Raw genomic sequence first — 6,072 nt, 5'->3', positions numbered from 1 at the left:
GTTGCTCCAAGCACATTGCACCACACCCAAAACACTCCTCTCTCCTCAGAGATTAAGCTCGTTCTGGCACCTGTCTTAGCATGAAACCACCGCCACTGTCTACATTGCCTCAGGTATCCTTTCTGAACTATAGACATTGCATTGTACCTGTTTGGCCAGCTGCTATTCCTCTACATGGTACTGCCCAGTGGGTCCACACCCCGCGCCGTGACACCCTATAAGTGGCCATAAACTGGTGTTTGGACACACTACAGGGCTCAAAAGGGATGGAGCTCAAATTTAGCTGGAATGGTTTTCAAGTGCTAGGTCACATTTAAAAAGCCCCCGCGGGGCCATAACTGTAGGAGCCCCCAAAATGACCCCGTTTGAGAAACTAAACACCTTAAGGAATCTATCTAAAGGTATAGTGAGCATTTAGACCCCACAGGTCTTTTGCAGAATTTATTGGAATTAGGCCGTAAAAATTAATATCAACATTTTTTCCAATAAAAGGTTGAATTTTTTCATTTTCACAAGGGATAAAGGAGAAAAATCTGCCCAACATTTGTAAAGCAATTTCTCCCGAGTTTGGCAATACCCCATATGTGGTCATAAACTGCTATTTGGACACACTGCAAGACTCTAAAAGGGAAGGAGCGCAATTTGGTTTTTGGAGTGGAGATTTTACAAAATTTGTTTTCTGACATCATGTTGCTTTGAGCTAAGGTACATTGGAAAGCCCTGAAAAATTACCCCATTTTGAAAACTACATCCCTGAAGAAATTTATATAGAGGTATTGTGAGCATTTTGACCCCACAAGTGTTTTGCAGAAATTAGTGCACAGTGGATGTTGCAGATTGAAAATTTCCATTTCTCCCACTGATATGCCATTTCAGTGACCAATATGTTGTGCCCAGCTTGTGCCGCTGGAGACACACACCCCATAAATTCTAAATCGGGTTCTCCAGAATACAGTAATACCCCATATGTGGTCATAAATTGCTGTTTGGGCACACTATCAGGCACTGAAGAACCGCCGTTTGGCTTTTGGAGCGTCGATTTTGCTTGGTAGTAGTTTTGTTTGGGGTTTTACTGGTATTTCAGTTTATAATGTGGGGGCATATGTAATCTGTGCGGAGTACATCAGGGTATATGTAACTGGGCGGAGTACATCAGGGTATATTTAAACTGGGCAGAGTACATCAGGATATATGTATGCTAGGCAGAGTACATCAGGATATATGTATGCTAGGCGGAGTACATAAGGGTATATGTAAGATGTGAGGGGTACATCAGGGTATATGTAATCTGTGCAGAGTACATCAGGGTATATGTAAGCTGTGCGGAGTATATCAGGGTATATGTAAGCTGTGCGAAGTACATCAGGGTATATGTAAGCTGGGCGGATTACATCATGTATATATAATCTGTGCAGAGTACATACGGGTACATGTAAGCTGGGCGGTGTACATTAGGTTATATGTAAGCTGTGTGGAGTACATCAGGGTATATGTAAACTGTATAAACAAATACAATACCACCGAAGAGGGGCACAGACACAGAGTGATGTTCAATATAAAGCAAAGTTGCTGAACAATATGAAATCTACTGTGTCTACGTCCCAGGTAATGACCAAGATACCTTGGTGCATCGATCAACAATAGATAAATCCAACAAAGAAAGTGATCGACTGAAGCACGACAAATTAGTAACAAAATACAAAATTTTATTAACATGAAAACATGACAAAGGTTAAAACTGGAACAGGGAATGAGTCACTCAATAAAAAGACATCGAGAGCAATCATGCACTGGATGTTAATGTGACATGAGTCTATACAGACTTGTTTATTTGTTGATACAGCAAAATAAGATAGTGTGCGTGCCTATGCGGACCTGTAGCTAATAAAGCCTAGTGAATAATGGCAAAAAGACGGTCAACAAGGGATGGAATGCATGTGTGTACTATCTGGGTTGCCTCTATAAGAGTGTGTATGTAGAAATGATAATATTGCAGATACCTGAGTATAATGATTATCTGCGTATGTATAATAACCCAATGTACACCATAGTATGTTTTACAAGGTCAGTACTACAGGTAACATGCAACAATGTGTATAGACACACAACGAGGTACCAAGCCAGTACCAGGTAAGAAAGTCAGTAATAGCTCTATGACATACCAGTGGACATGATGAAGATGTCTGGACCCGACGCGCGTTTCGGCGACTGCCTTCGTCCGGGGTTAGGGTCAAGCTGCTAGAATCTACCAATATATGGAGCGTAGCTCAGGTGTTCGTGATGTAAGAGGAGGAGGAGGCACAATCAAGTGACGAAAAACGGCGTCTGGTGCGGGGTACCAAGATGGCGCTGCCCCACTTCCGGTCCGCGTCATCAGAGAGGATGTGGGGCGGTGCAGACTGACCACACCCCCCACACATCCTACTCTGTATCTAGACAGCGGTCGGAAGAGGCCAGGGCCACTCCCCCCTCGGACATGAACATCTGATCAGGATGTCATGGACACCAGCGCACGATCCATCAGTGATATATGCCAGAAGGAAACAAGGAAAAGAACTTACGATGCGAATGGTTTGCAAAGTATTGTGTACAGCTGGAAATAAAAAGTAACATGAAACGGCTTACTATGGTGTGAATTGTGTAATGTGTAACATGGACAGGGAAGGGGAGGGGGGGGGGAAAAAGAGAAGGAGGGGATAGGTGATGATGTAGAACGATAGATAAATACACCCTGGCAATGGTGAAAAAATATATATGATGAAGAGTGTGAATGTGAAAAGTTGAAAATGAAAAATTTATAAGTATATAAAGTAATGGGTGTGAATGCTGATGGAATTGTAAAAGGGGATGACAGGTGTGGAGTGTGATGCTAGTGAATTGTGCTGGGAATAAGATGAGACATGGGGAAGCAAGGAAATCTAGTCAATGTGTGTGTAACAATACAAATATGGTGGACACCCGATTATGCTATGGACATCAATACTGAGTAACACCTAAATGCTAGGTCTAAAAAAACCATAGTATTACAGCCACATGTGTTGGTACGAAGATACAATACATACGAATGTCTTATACATACAGCATATAAGTCACTTAAAGTTCTCTATGTTTGTAAGAGCTGAATATATATAGTTATGCCTAATAGATACTAGTAGTAGTGCTAAGTAAATTGATAAAGAACACATACACAAAAAAACATATTATAGCAAAATACAGAAATAACGTATTCGCAATGGATACATACAAAATAAAGGATCAAAGTGATCCATACATGATGAAAGAAAAATATAATAATGGATGGGTGATATATGATGCAAATACTACCAAATCTATATGATGACAAATGCAGAAAATATATATAGAACGCAGTATAGTGTCTCTTGTTTCCTCCTAGTAGTAGCAAAGAATGGACCGCAGGACACCTCCTCAGATGAACTCAATGAAAGAGTATCATAGTTCTGTATATCAGAAAAACACAACAAAAGAGGGTAGTTAATTTTTAAAAATGACAACAGGGATGAGGAAAAAATAAAAGCCAAGACCCACAAGGAGTCAATGGTTACAAAAACGAAACAAAGCTCAAAGATTCGTTTAATCCATATGGAGACATTGTCCCAAGGGTCCAGATCCACCGAGACTCACATTGTGCGAGTTTTTGTTTGGTGGCCCCGCCTCTCGTACCGCATATGATATGATCAATCCCTCTCACCTTCAGCTTGGAGGGATCACATGCGTGGTGTGTTCTAAAATGTCGAGCCACAGGTTTCAACATCTCCAAAATTTCTGCCCCTGCTGCTCGCTTTATATCGGCCATATGTTCACGTACCCGCACCTTCAGCTCTCTGGAAGTAAGACCAATGTAAATCTTCGGGCACGGACATACAGCATAATATATGACGGCTTTGGTATTGCATGTGATGGAATGAGTGATATTAAAAGTTTTACTGCCAGATACATCGGTGAAAGTAGTGACATCTTCTATATTAGGGCACGCTACGCATCTTCCGCAGGGCTTACAACCCCATCTTGGACCCTTGGTCCCAAATGGATATTTAGTTTTTATTGGGTCATAGAAACTTCTTACAAGATGGTCTTTTAGATTTTTGGATCGTCTTGCAGTCACAGAGGGATATTTTGTAATAAACCTGTTTAGGGAGGGATCGGTCAGGAGAATAGGCCAGTATCTTTTGAGGATTTCCTTCATTTGAGGCCATCGAGAATGGTATCCTGTAATGAACCTGACTTGGTTCTGTTTCTCTGCCTTCTTTTTAGGGAAAAGCAGATCATCCCTAGAAGTCCCTTTTGCCCTACGATAGGCTTTTTTTATGGATCTAGCACTGTATCCTCGCTCTAGGAAACGACGTTTCAAATCTACTGCCTGTTTCTCAAAAAGCGAGTCAGAGGAACATATCCTCTTAATCCGTAAAAATTGTCCAATGGGGACCGCTGAAATGGTCTGTGGGGGATGAGATGAGGAAGAGTGGAGCAGTGCATTCACAGAGGTTTCCTTACGGAAGACGTCACTATGTATGAAGCCCCTCTCATCAGTAAAAATCTTCACATCCAAAAAATCCACACAACTAGGATGTGCTTTATGGGTGAATTTAAGGTTTATATCGTTCATGTTAAGGCCAACCATGAAGGAATCCAGATCCGCATGTGTGCCCTTCCAGATGACCAGAATATCATCAATGTAGCGGGCCCAGAAAAGGACCCGCGCCATTGATTCCTCCCGGTCATCTGAGAAAAGAGTCCTCTCCCACAGCCCCAGGAAAAGATTAGCGTAAGATGGTGCACACGCTGCCCCCATAGCTGTTCCCTGGAGCTGTAGGTAGAAATGATCATTGAACACAAAGAAATTGTGTGTTAGGATGTGTTCAAGCATCTGTGCAATAAATGCACATAATGATTTGTCAAGTTCTGATGTTGACAAAAAATACTGGACTGCTCTCAGGCCGTCTTCATGCTTGATGCATGTATAGAGAGACTCTACATCGATGGTAACTAGGAGCATGTCACCATCAATGCTGATACCGCTGATCTTCTGCAAAAGATCAGCAGTATCGCGAATATACGATGGTAAATTGACCACCAGATTTTTTAAATGGTGGTCAATGAATCTGCATATCCCTTCAGTGAGACTGCCCCTGCCAGAGATGATAGGTCTCCCTGGTGGAATCCTCTCATTTTTGTGGATCTTAGGCAGCAGATAAAGGGTAGGAACTGTGGGTTCATCAATTGTAAGTGCCAAGTTGAGTTCTTTAGAGATAACATTGTCTTCCACTGCCTGCAGAAGTTTGATCTGCAACTCCCGTTTAAAGGCTGACAGAGGGTTGAAGGTCAGCCTCCTGTAGCAATGTTTGTCTCGCAGTTGTCTGTTTGCCTCTGCCTCATACATGACACATGGCCACACCACCACATTGCCCCCTTTATCTGCTGCCTTGAATACCACATCTTTGATTTTTTTCAATTGTTTTAAGCTGTTTCTCTCTAACGAAGTTAGGTTATCACATTTGATATATCTTGGGATGTTATAAAATTCTTGGGTTACTGATTTAATGAAGAGGTCCACCGCGGGGCATATACTAAGGGCAGGGAAGTTTTTTGACTTAATCCTAATGCATGCAGGAATATTACCTGCCGTTTCATCAATATTATGTTCTGCCAGCAAGTCTTCAAGCGCCTTGAGTGCCTGCTGTTCCTCAGATGTAGGGAACAGATCCCTGTCCACTGGTTTGTTGAACCATTTGTTGAAAATAAGTGAGCGGCCAAAGACATGTAAATCTTTTACTGCAGAAAACATATCAAAAGCAGCACTAGGTGAAAAAGTCAGGCCCTTGGCTATCAATTCCAAATCAATTTTAGAGAATACATGTGAAGACAAATTAATTACCTTTAGTTGACTACTCGGTTCTCGTACATCTGGTCGTTTTTTATTAGCTGCTTGTTTTTGTGCCAGTTTTCTTTTAGGCCGAGTGTTGAAGGTAGATCTATAGGGCATGGTATCGGTTTCACTCTGAGACGAAATAGAGGAGATGGAAGGAGTACGGTTGAGACCACCTGGGGCCTGGT

The 6,072-nt window shown here is 42.0% G+C and overlaps 1 long non-coding RNA gene across 1 annotated transcript; it reads right to left on the bottom strand.

Moving 5' to 3' along the window:
- Positions 1-3,299: 3,299 nt before the first annotated feature.
- Positions 3,300-5,786, bottom strand: LOC142741249 (uncharacterized). Its single transcript, XR_012881045.1, has 3 exons — positions 5,638-5,786; positions 3,710-3,842; positions 3,300-3,458 (listed from the first exon to the last, which is right to left on the bottom strand). It is a non-coding gene; the product is annotated as an uncharacterized LOC142741249 (long non-coding RNA).
- Between the last annotated feature and the right edge of the window lie 286 nt (positions 5,787-6,072).

The sequence above is a fragment of the Rhinoderma darwinii genome, chromosome 2 (genome assembly GCF_050947455.1).
Source record: "Rhinoderma darwinii isolate aRhiDar2 chromosome 2, aRhiDar2.hap1, whole genome shotgun sequence".
NCBI classification, from domain to species: Eukaryota; Metazoa; Chordata; class Amphibia; order Anura; family Rhinodermatidae; genus Rhinoderma; species Rhinoderma darwinii.
Note: the sequence above shows the minus strand (reverse complement) of the source record. Positions and strands in the feature narration are given on the sequence as shown.